We start from the raw sequence: 12,409 nt of genomic DNA, 5'->3' as shown, positions 1-12,409 counted from the left end.
GAATATGTATTTATATACTTGTATAAGAAAAATAACTACACATTCAGCCTTTGTAACAGACGTCTGAACTTAGACAAAGACCATGTGATCCTAACCAGGGTATATCTTCTAATCTAAACGTAAAGTATATATGTACAGGGCAGGAAGATTTTTTATGGGGGTATATCTTCTAAATGCAAAGTATACATGTACATGAAGAGCACAAAATATTAGATGTATCGGGCCGTGAGAACTTACTCTAGTAGTTCTTCGTCTGAGGAAAGTGCTATGAAATCGTACACGTAGTCGGTCGTACAACTGGTAAAGCGAGAGAGGAAGGAGCCGGTAGGATTTTATTGAGTATATATGAGGCCGTGGGGAATTGTGCGACAACAGTTAGGAAGGTGCACCCTGTCCTTCCTTATTTGCATGTTTCCATAAAAAATTACTATCAACAAAATCGGCAAGATATTTGTATTGATTAGACTATGCAAAAAAACCAGTAACAGATTATAAGTTGCCTAAATTATGTCTCCCTTACCCCATAACTTTCCCAAAAGAAAAACATCAAAGAAACCGGACTTACTATCTCTGTTTTTAAGGCGTCCATGAGGGAACGACGGGTCAGTATTATACGATGGTATACCAAGGGGAAGCCACGCATACAAATAGATAAACAATGACTACCTGATGTACCTGATGTCACAAGCGTAGGTTGACGAACATTCGTGATATCACCTAGGGCACGACGTTGAACGATGTGGCCATCGACTTGTTGTATTTTCAAACCCTGTTTTTTGCTAATGCGATAAGTTTCCCGCCTCAAGGCTTTGTTAAGTTCCTTAGGGTCTACAATGCATATTAAACATACGGTAGTTAGTGAATAAAAACAGCCATTGCATATAGCAAAATACCTGAAAACATGTCCACAAGTTAAATGCCTTCACAAATTACCAGATTTCGACAAGCAGCGCTGTTGATCCTCTATTTGTAACACGACATCTTGGATTTTTTTATATCCTTAGCTGAAAGCATTTGTGTGTTGTCAGGTTCCTTTGATATATGACTTTGATTCCCGCATCTGATTTCATCTGCAGCATGTCAAAAATATCAAACAGAAAGATGGTAATGCTTTTTCACAACATCTGTACATAAGGTCGTATTCGATGTTAGACAAGCATCCGTGGGAGTACCTGATAGATTTGTCCCACCGTTGATATATTCGTCTGGAGGTTCACCCTCTGTAGAACACCAATATATGCAGCATAGGCACATGTTGTTAATGAAAATGACCAATAGTAGGGTGACTATCAAGAATTAGATGGTTGGAACCCAACAACGAACCATCATGAAGGTCTTTAATCCGTGGTGAACTTGTTCCACCTGTATAGTGATACCCAGTAAATAACAAAAAACAATGAAATATACACTACAAAAATATGGTTATAACAATCTTGACATTTGTAATGAGGCTGAGAGAGTACCATATTCATCTAAACTAAAATCCAAATCATTGGTATTCGGAGCTGTGAATGAATCCTCTTTATGCTCTCCATCTGTAGGATGACAACCAACATGAATATAAGGACAATGTTATAAACGTCGTATCTACATGGCAACATTCCCAACAATAGTCACACAAGCTCTATACCTGTAACAGTAGCTGAATTGTCCACACCAGTCTCCGCTATGGGTAAGATGCTTGCATTGTTATCTTCAACTATTATACATCTTGTAAGGACTGAAAAGCATTATGCATTAATTATGTGAATACGAAAAGTGCACATAACTCATGCGTAGCAGATTATGATAGGTTAAAGCATGCCCGTAGATTTAACTTCAACAGTTATCACGCTATGAAAGCTTGCGAATGTTCGTTAACACATGTGTAGTAATTTCTCATAGAAATGTTGCATACCTGTAGAAACGTCCTCTTCTGGTAGCTGATCAACCGCCCTGCTTCTTGAATTACCCATGTGTACCTATGAAATTAATTGCTATACATCAGTTAAATGCTGTATTGGCAATGAGAATATACTGTAAGCTGGCATGAGTATATTTAATTGGCACCAAAACAGGTTGTGTGCACATACTGGACCAGATATATAAAAAACGGTGGTTTTGCTAGTAGTTCGAAAAGGCAAGTGAATTCTGATGGGAAATTAATGTTAGCTATGCAAATACAATTATGGTCTCCCATCAATGTAACATGGAATGTTGGTTACGGAGTCGTATTTGGACTAAATCAATTTCAACCACCTGATGCTCACATTGGCATAAGACCCTTGACTTTTTTCAGATGGCATAGACTGCTAGATTGTTTACTATTGCATGGAACCTATTAGATTAAAGTGTTATAACTACCTTATGTTTGTGACACTTTTTGCATGTGATGCTGTTTTGAGGATGGAAAATGGAGATCCTCTGCAGTTGTGAGATGCAAACTCGATGACACCGTCACCGATGCCTGTTGCCACTTGATGATTCACCACCTGCAAGCATTTGGGGCTGTCAAATAGTGATAAACAGGTATGGCTGTCAAATAGTGACAAACATTTCCCATTCAAAACGGTGGTTCATATGGGAGGATGACATTATTTCCCACTCTGAACGATTTTATTCATCCAGCCTGTACCTATTCATGCCAGCTTACAGTATATTCTCATTGCCAATACAGCAGTTAACTGATGTATAGCAATTAATTTCATAGGTACACATGGGTAATTCAAGAAGCAGCGCGGTTGATCAGCTACCAGAAGAGGACGTTTCTACAGGTATGTAGCATTTCCATGAGAAAGTACTACACATGTGTTAACGAACATTCGCAAGCTTTCATAGGGTGATAACTGTTGAAGTTAATTCTACGGGCATGCTTTAACCTATCATAATCTGCTACGCATGAGTTATGTGCACTTTTCGTATTCACATAATTAATGCATAATGCTTTTCAACCGCCCTGCTTCTTGAATTACCCATGTGTACCTATGAAATTAATTGCTATACATCAGTTAACTGCTGTATTGGCAATGAGAATATACTGTAAGCTGGCATGAGTATATTTAATTGGCACCAAAACAGGTTGTGTGCACATACTGGACCAGATATATAAAAAACGGTGGTTTTGCTATTAGTTCAAAAAGGCAAGTGAATTCTGATGGGAAATTAATGTTAGCTATGCAAAAACAATTATGGTCTCCCATCAATGTAACATGGATTGTTGGTTACGGAGTCGTATTTGTACTAAATCAATTTCAACCACCTGATGCTCACATTGGCATAAGACCCTTGACTTTTTTCAGATGGCATAGAAACCTAGATTGTTTATTATTGCATGGAACCTATTATATTAAAGTGTTATAACTACCTTATGTTTGTGACACTTTTTGCATGTGATGCTGTTTCGAGGATGGAAAATGGAGATCCTCTGCAGTTGTGAGATGCAAACTCGATGACACCGTCACCGATGCCTGTTGCCACTTGATGATTCACCACCTGCAAGCATTTGGGGCTGTCAAATAGTGATAAACAGGTATGGCTGTCAAATAGTGACAAACATTTCCCATTCAAAACGGTGGTTCATATGGGAGGATGACATTATTTCCCACTCTGAACGATTTTGTTCATCCAGCATCTACCTGCACTCAATCATTTTCAACCATCTGACTATTTCCTGTTGGCATAGAAACCTTAACTTTTGCATGTCACCAATTAGAGTCAAGCCTCTTACCTACCTTATGTTTGTGTCAACTAACCTCCAGATGCTGCTGCTGATGACACCCCACCCTGGGGCCGGCACCAGGCCCAAACTCCTGTCAGTTATGTGCACGAAAACTGAGTTCCTTACAATGAGATGATTCAATTTAGGGCTGATAAAATGAGAGCAAGAGGTATGGCACAATTGAGGATGTTGAACCGAGATCACAATGCCAGTACGACCACGGAACCGATCAGAGATGCAGATTTGTAAGGGTAGTAATTGTAAAGGTAGGAATATGTAAACGCCACACCTGACACCTGATTTTGCAATCGCCACTCCGGCGGCGACTGGATCCACGGAACCGATCAGAGATGCAGATTTGTAAGAGTAGTAATTGTAAAGGTAGGAATATGTAAACGCCACACCTGACACCTGATTTTGCAATCGCCACTCCGGCGGCGACTGGATCGCACGCAGGTCCGCTGAAGAGCGACGGATCGGGGACGTGAGCCTGTCTTTGCACCCGGACGGCGTCGTCGCCGGGATAAGACTGCACGCTGTGAAAGAGACCTACGGTATGAGCGCTTGTGGCGGCGTACAAGGGTTTCAGGGTTTGTGACGGCGGCCAAGGGTTTGAGGGGCGGGGACGAATGACCGCGGCTCGCAATGGGATCAAGGTCAAGACGATCAGATCGACCAGCCCGTCATTTCGTAGGTTAACCGTGATTGATCGTTGTAGGGGTTTTTTCTAGCTATGAACCGGCGCGGTTCAGAATGGGCGTAGTTGTATCTTGACATTTTTTTATCGGTTGGGAGGTAAGATGCGGGGGAACGCTGGAAAGCCGGAGGTGGGACGAAGTACCAAAAAAACCAGGGGAGGTGGGACGAAAATTGACCGGCGGAGACTACCAACTGCTCCATTAGGAGTAGAGATGAACACGCTTCAACGCGTCGGGTCACGCCACCCTGACCTCCTCAATCTACAAACCTCGTCGTAACTGGCTCCAGGATCCTACCTCATCGTTTACAATCAGGTGTTATCTAACTATTCGACCATACATATTACTTTGAGAAAAAAATGTTCACGTCTGCCATTACAATCTTATGAACATATAAATAAACAGTGTCCCTGTCACATCGTTGGTTCGCCGGTCCGGCCTTATCACGCGACCTCAACGTGCAGGCCTCGCCGCTTCGACTTGATCACCTAGCGAACTCGGCAACACCGCGCGCGCTTCAACACATGAACCTTAACTAGAAGCATACGCGCACTCTGCCCATTCTTTTCTAACAGTTCTTGCAGCACTTTTGTTTCTAACATATGAAGGTTGAATATATTTTGTTTTGGGGCCACACACTATGCTTGTATTATTTTGTATAGCAAGGAAAAAATCCAACGACTATAGACAACATCTAAAGTATATCAATTACATAATTTTATAATGCCAGTATACTATTGAGTAATGTAGTATAATTCCTCACACAAAAAAGAGGGTTTCTTTCTCATATCTACAAAATTTCTCATTACTCTTGCTACAGCGAGATAATACGCCATGCCGTGGGAACCAACTTCTAAACTTACAAAAGTTCCAATACCATTTCAAGCTTCCCCACTTAAAAGTTCTTTTCCACGACAACAAATTTGATACATGTATGACATCATATTACAATTTATTTACTTTATAACCCTCCACTACTTGAGTGGCCAAGAAATGGCAAAGACCAAACATCTCCTCATCCATTACCATCAAATTGGCATGCAATGCAAATTAAAATCATATCCCCGGTTGATGTCGTAAACTCCAAAACTCAATTGCTAGCTTGTGGGTCTACTTGCAGCAAATAGTTTTGAGCTCTTTGTCAGAAAACATTGTGTGAATGCCATATGTATATATATATTCTTAAAAAGGGAATCTAGTTGAAACCATATTCAACAATATAAAACACGGAATGCGTAGTTATCAGTGTGTATGTAACTGGATAGCAGATTTCTCATCAGGCCATATGACCTTGGTATAAGTCCATCAGATCTTTGCTAATTTCTAAGTTCATTCGCAGACTAACAAAATAGGATGATATGTAATTACTTTATTTTACATCTATAATTAATTATCATGCTTGATTAATTATTATCTGATCAAATTAAATTCCATTCTCGTAATAAAGGCCCTGAAGCAGGCGCAGGGGACTGATCTGTGTGCATTCTGCGTTTGCGAGAACATTCGCATGATGGCGTCCGAAAGGAGCAGATCTCAAAGACAGGAATGGGTACGCTTGTCAGAACACTATTCACAATTTTTACACCATTATCGATATCTAGTCACACAACTAATACACATGCATATTGATCTCCTTCTTAACAGTTCAAAGAGGTGTGTGACAAGCTCCTAGAAACGGAGCGCGTAGAAGCACTTCAAGAGGAAATAGCGGGATTTTTGCTCGAACAGGTCATAAATCCCAAGGGAGAATACTATTACCCGCTACCGCCCCCATCGAACAGGTCATGAACCACTTCCAATTGTCATCGTGCTCCGAAGGCACCAATTAGGCTAATGCCACTGGCTCCGAAGGCAACATGCATATGTAGGAGAAATTGTATATAGCTATACATGTGTGTATGTGTAAATTAATATGGTGGTTTGTGAGACATTGATGATATATATATATATATGATTGGTTCTACTAGAAATTCTATTTATATATATATATATATATATATATATATATATATATATGCATAACGTGTACAATGTGTAGTACCGTAAAATACCAGCAAACGAAAAAGAATTAAAATGGAAAACACAAAATTAAATGAAAAAGAAATCATAAAACCAAAAACCCCCCAAACATTTTAGTACCGGTTGGTGTTACCAACCGGTACTAAAGGGCTCCCGGCCCCCGGAGTTGGCTCGTGCCACGTGGTTTCCCTTTAGCACCGGTTCGTGCTGAACCGGTACTAAAGGGGGGGGCCTTTAGTGCTGAAATTTTAGTGCCGGTTCCTAAATCAGCACTAAAGGGCCTTACGAACCAGTGCTATTGCCCGGTTCTGCACTAGTGGTAGCAAATTTCCGTCAAGTGGATGACCTAAGGTTTATCAATCCGTGGGAGGTGTAGGATGAAGATGGTCTCTCTCAAACAACCCTGCAACCAAATAACAGAGAGTCTCTTGTGTCCCCAACACACCCAATACAATGGTAAATTGTATAGGTGCACTAGTTCGGCGAAGAGATAGTGATACAAGTGCAATATGGATGGTAGATATAGGTTTTTGTAATCTGAAATTGTAGAAACAGCAAGGTAACTAATGATAAAAGTGAGCACAAACGGTATTGCAATGCTAGGAAACAAGGCCTAGAGTTCATACTTTCACTAGTGCAAGTTCTCTCAACAATAATAACATAATTGGATCATATAAATATCCCTCAAGATGCAACAAAGAGTCACTCCAAAGTCACTAATAGCGGAGAACAAACGAAGAGATTATGGTATGGTACGAAACCACCTCAAAGTTATTCTTTCTGATCAATCTATTCAAGAGTCCATAGTAAAATAACACATAGCTATTCTTTCCATTCGATCTATGATAGAGTTCGTACTAGAATAACACCTTAAGACACAAATCAACCAAAACCCTAATGTCACCTAGATACTCCAATGTCACCTCAAGTATCCACGGGTATGATTATACGATATACATCACACAATCTCAGATTCATCTATTCAACCAACACAAAGAACTTCAAAGAGTGCCCCAAAGTTACTACCGGAGAGTCAAGACGAAAACATGTGCCAACCCCTATGCATAGGTTCATGGGCGGAACCCGCAAGTTGATCACCAAAACATACATCAAGTGGATCACATGATATCCCATTGTCACCACAGATAAGCACGGCAAGACATACATCAAGTGTTCTCAAATCCTTAAATACTCAATCCAATAAGATAACTTCAAAGGGAAAACTCAGTCCATTACAAGAGAGTAGAGGGGGAGAAACATCATAAGATCCAACTATAATAGCAAAGCTCGCGATACATCAAGATCGTATCACCTCAAGAACACGAGAGAGAGAGAGAGATCAAACACATAGCTACTGGTACATGCCCTCAGCCCCGAGGGTGAACTACTCCCTCCTCATCATGGAGAGCGTCGGGATGATGAAGATGGCCACCGGTGAGGGATTCCCCCTCCGGCAGGGTGCCGGAATAGGGTCCCGATTGGTTTTTGGTGGCTATAGAGGCTTGCGGCGGCAGAACTCCCGATCTATTCTGCTCCCCGATGGTTTTAGGGTATATTGATATATATAGGCGAAAGAAGTCGGTAAGGGGAGCCGCGATGGGCCCACGAGGGTGGAGGGCGCGCCCAGGGGGTGGGCGCGCCCCCTGCCTCGTGCCTTCCTCGTTGCTTCCCTTACGTATATTCCATGTCTTCTGGATTGCTTCCATTCCAAAAATAACTTTCCCGAAGGTTTCCTTCCGTTTGGACTCCGTTTGATATTCCTTTTCTGTGAAACACTAAAACAAGGGGAAAATAGAAACTAGCACTGGGCTTTGGGTTAATAGGTTAGTCCCAAAAATAATATAAAAGTGTTTAATAAAGCCCATAAACATCCAAAACAGATAATATAATAGCATGGAACAATCAAAAATTATAGATACGTTGGAGACGTATCAGCATCCCCAAGCTTAATTCCTGCTCGTCCTCGAGTAGGTAAATGATAAAAACAGAATTTTTGATGTGGAATGCTACCTAACACATTTATCAATGATATCTTCTTTATTGTGGCAAGAATATTCAGATGCATAAGATTCAAAACAAAAGTTTAATATTGACATGAGAACAATAATACTTCAAGCATACTAACAAAGTAATCATGTCTTCTCAAAATAACATGGCCAAAGAAAGCTATCCCTACAAAATCATATAGTCTGGCTATGCTCCATCTTCACCACACAAAGTATTTAAATCATGCACAACCCCGATGACAAGCCAAGCAATTGTTTCATACTTTTGATGTTCTCAAACTTTTTCAGTCTTCACGCAATATATGAGCGTGAGCCATGGACATAGCACTATAGGTGGAATAGAATGGTGGTTGTGGAGAAGACAAAAAGGAGAAGATAGTGTCACATCAACTAGGCGTATCAACGGGTTATGGAGATGCCCATCAATAGATATCAATGTGAGTGAGTAGGGATTGCCATGCAACGAATGCACTAGAGCTATAAGTGTATGAAAGCTCAACAAAAGAAACTAAGTGGGTGTGCATCCAACTCGCTTGCTCACGAAGACCTAGCGCATTTTGAGGAAGCCCATCATTGGAATATACAAGCGAAGTTCTATAATGTAAAATTCCCACTAGTATATGAAAGTGACAACATAGGAGACTCTCTATCATGAAGATCATGGTGCTACTTTGAAGCACAAGTGTGGTAAAAGGATAGTAGCATTGTCCTTTCTCTCTTTTTCTCTCATTTTTTTATTTTTTTTATTTGGGCCTTTCTCTTTTTTATGGCCTCTTTTTTTTTCTTTTTTTTTCTTTTTCGTCCGGAGTCTCATCCCGACTTGTGGGGGAATCGTAGTCTCCATCATCCTTTCCTCACTGGGACAATGCTCTAATAATGATGATCATCACACTTTTATTTACTTACAACTCAATACTTAGAACAAGATATGACTCTATATGAATGCCTCCAGAGGTGTACCGGGATGTGCAATGACTCATGAGTGACATGCATGAAAGAATTATGAACGGTGGCTTTGCCGCAAATACGTTGTCAACTACATGATCATGCAAAGCAATATGACAATGTGGAGCATGTCATAATAAACGGAACGGTGGAAAGTTGCATAGCAATATATCTCGGAATGGCTATGGAAATGCCATGATAGGTAGGTATGGTGGCTGTTTTGAGGAAGGTATATGGTGGGTGTATGATACCGGTGAAAGGTGTGCGGTATTAGAGAGGCTAGCAATGGTGGAAGGGTGAGAGTGCATATCATCCATGGACTCAACATTAGTCATAAGAACTCACATACTTATTTCAAAAATCTTTTAGTTATCGAAATGAAGTACTACGCGCATGCTCCTAGGGGGATAGATTGGTAGGAAAAGACCATCACTTGTCCCCGACCGCCACTCATAAGGAAGACAATAAATAAATAAATCATGCTCCGACTTCATCACATAACGGTTCACCATACGTGCATGCTACGGGAATCACAAACTTTAACACAAGTATCTCTCAAATTCACAACTACTCACTAGCATGACTCTAATATCACCATCTTCATATCTCAAAACAATCATAAGGAATCAAACTTCTCATAGTATTCAATGCACTTTATATGAAAGTTTTTATTATATCCCTCTTGGATGCCCATCATATTAGGACTAAATTCATAACCAAAGTAAATTACCATGCTGTTCTAAAGACTCTCAAAATAATATAAGTGAAACATGAGAGTTCATATATTTCTTCAAAATAAAGCCACCGCCGTGCTCTAAAAAGATATAAGTGAAGCACTAGAGCAAATGACAAACTACTCCGAAAGATATAAGTGAAGATCAATGAGTAGTTGAATAATTATTTAGATATGTGAAAAATCTCCCATTTAATAATTTCAGATTTTGGTACTTTATTAAAACAGCAAGCAAAACTAAAGAAAATAAAATGACGCTCCAAGCAAAACACATATCATGTGGTGAATAAAAATATAGCTCCAAGTAAAGTTACCGATGAACGAAGACGAAAGAGGGGATGCCATCTGGAGCATCCCCAAGCTTAGGCTTTTGGTTGTCCTTGAATATTACCTTGGGGTGCCTTGGGCATCCCCAAGATTAGGCTCTTGCCACTCCTTATTCCATAGTCCATCCAATCTTTACCCAAAACTTGAAAACTTCACAACACAAAACTTAACAGAAAATCTCGTGATCTCCGTTAGCGAAAGAAAACAAAACACCCCTTCAAGGTACTGTATTGAACTCATTCTTTATTTATATTGGTGTAAAACCTACTGTATTACAACTTCTCTATGGTTTATAAACTATTTACTAGCCATAGAGTCATCAAAATAAGCAAACAACACACGAAAAACAGAATCTGTCAAAAACAGAACAGTCTGTAGTAATCTGTAACTAACGCAAACTTCTGGAACTCAGAAAAGTCTACCAAAATAGGAAGCCCTAGATAATTTGATTATTTATCTGCTTCAATTGGAATCAGTATTTGATCATGTTCTGGCGATTTTAAACAATTGTTTTCGTGAACAGAAAGTTTCTGGAATTTTCAGCAAGATCGAATAATTATCATCCAAGAAGATCCTATAGGTCTTTCTTGGCACAAACACTAATTAAAACATAAAACACATCTAAACAGAAGCTAGATGGATTATTTATTCCTAAATAGAACCAAAAAGCAAGAAACTAAAATAAAATTGGGTTGCCTCCCAACAAGCGCTATTGTTTAACGCCCCTACCTAGGCATGATGATTTCAATGATGCTCACCTAAAAGATAAGAATTGAAACATAAAGAGAGCATCATGAAGAATATGACTAGCACATTTAAATCTAACCCACTTCCTATGCATAGGGATTTTGTGAGCAAATAACTTATGGGAACAAAAATCAACTAGCATAGGAAGGCAAAACAAGCATAACTTCGAAACTTTAAGCACATAGAGAGGAAACTTGATATTATTGCAATTCCTACAAGCGTATATTCCCCCCTCATAATAATTTTCAGTAGCATCATGAATGAATTCAACAATATAACCAGCACCTAAAGCATTATTTTCATGATCTACAAGCATAGAAAATTTACTACTCTCCACACAAGCAAAATTCTTCTCATTCGGAATAGTGAGAGTATCATAAGAAACTCAAATACTATAAATTGTTTCCACATTAAAGAATAATGTTCAGAAAAGGGGTAATCATAATCATGATAAGTTTTATAAATATGATCATCACTACTCCTTATAGCATAAGTGTCATCATAATAATCATCATAAATAGGAGGCATGCTATCATCATAATAAATTTGCTCATCAAAACTTGGGAGGCTAAAAATATCATCTTCATTAAACATAGCATCCCCAAGCTTGGGACAAACATTAATTGCAGAAAATATATTCTCAAAAACATCATCTTCTTCAAGCATAGCATTCCCAAGCTTGGGCCTTTTCATATCATAAGCATAATCACTCTCATCATTAATAGTATGGATAGCACGAATAGTGTAGCAATTATCATCATCACAATGAGTAATAGGAGCAACATCATTTGGGAGAGTTACCTATCTACCTTTGCTTCTTCGTCTTTTCTTTTTCTTCTTCACATCATGAGTGGGTTCAATCCTCTTTTTGGAGCTCCTTGTTAATGAGATTGGTTGAATAGAAGGCTCCTCCTCGTTACCTTATTCATCATAAGAAATAATAGGAGAATATTTGGAAGTCTCTTCCCTTTTGTTAGCATTCTCTTCATCTTCTATTTGTTTTCTTTTCTTTATGTAATTGGCAATATAAGGATTTTCAATGCAATTCACCGCACAATACATATAAATTTCTTCTAGATCAATATCGAGGAATTTCTCAAGGTTATATTCTCGATAAACTTAGTTTGACGTTTCAATTCTTCATAACCCAAAAGCAGACTAAGTTCATTATGATGTGCAAGGGAAATCAAGTCATCACAATTTTTGGACACGATTCGATCATGAAACAATTTGCATT

The 12,409-nt window shown here is 39.2% G+C and overlaps 1 long non-coding RNA gene across 1 annotated transcript; it reads right to left on the bottom strand.

The window, feature by feature from the left end:
- Positions 1-682: 682 nt before the first annotated feature.
- LOC125507545 (uncharacterized) lies at positions 683-1,543 on the bottom strand. The gene is made up of 5 exons (XR_015611987.1): positions 1,464-1,543; positions 1,324-1,362; positions 1,173-1,220; positions 934-1,070; positions 683-828 (listed from the first exon to the last, which is right to left on the bottom strand). It is a non-coding gene; the product is annotated as an uncharacterized LOC125507545 (long non-coding RNA).
- Between the last annotated feature and the right edge of the window lie 10,866 nt (positions 1,544-12,409).

Source organism: Triticum urartu, chromosome 7A, assembly GCF_056163025.1.
Source record: "Triticum urartu cultivar PI428250 chromosome 7A, HENAU_Tu73, whole genome shotgun sequence".
In the NCBI taxonomy this organism is placed as follows: Eukaryota; Viridiplantae; Streptophyta; class Magnoliopsida; order Poales; family Poaceae; genus Triticum; species Triticum urartu.
Note: the sequence above shows the minus strand (reverse complement) of the source record. Positions and strands in the feature narration are given on the sequence as shown.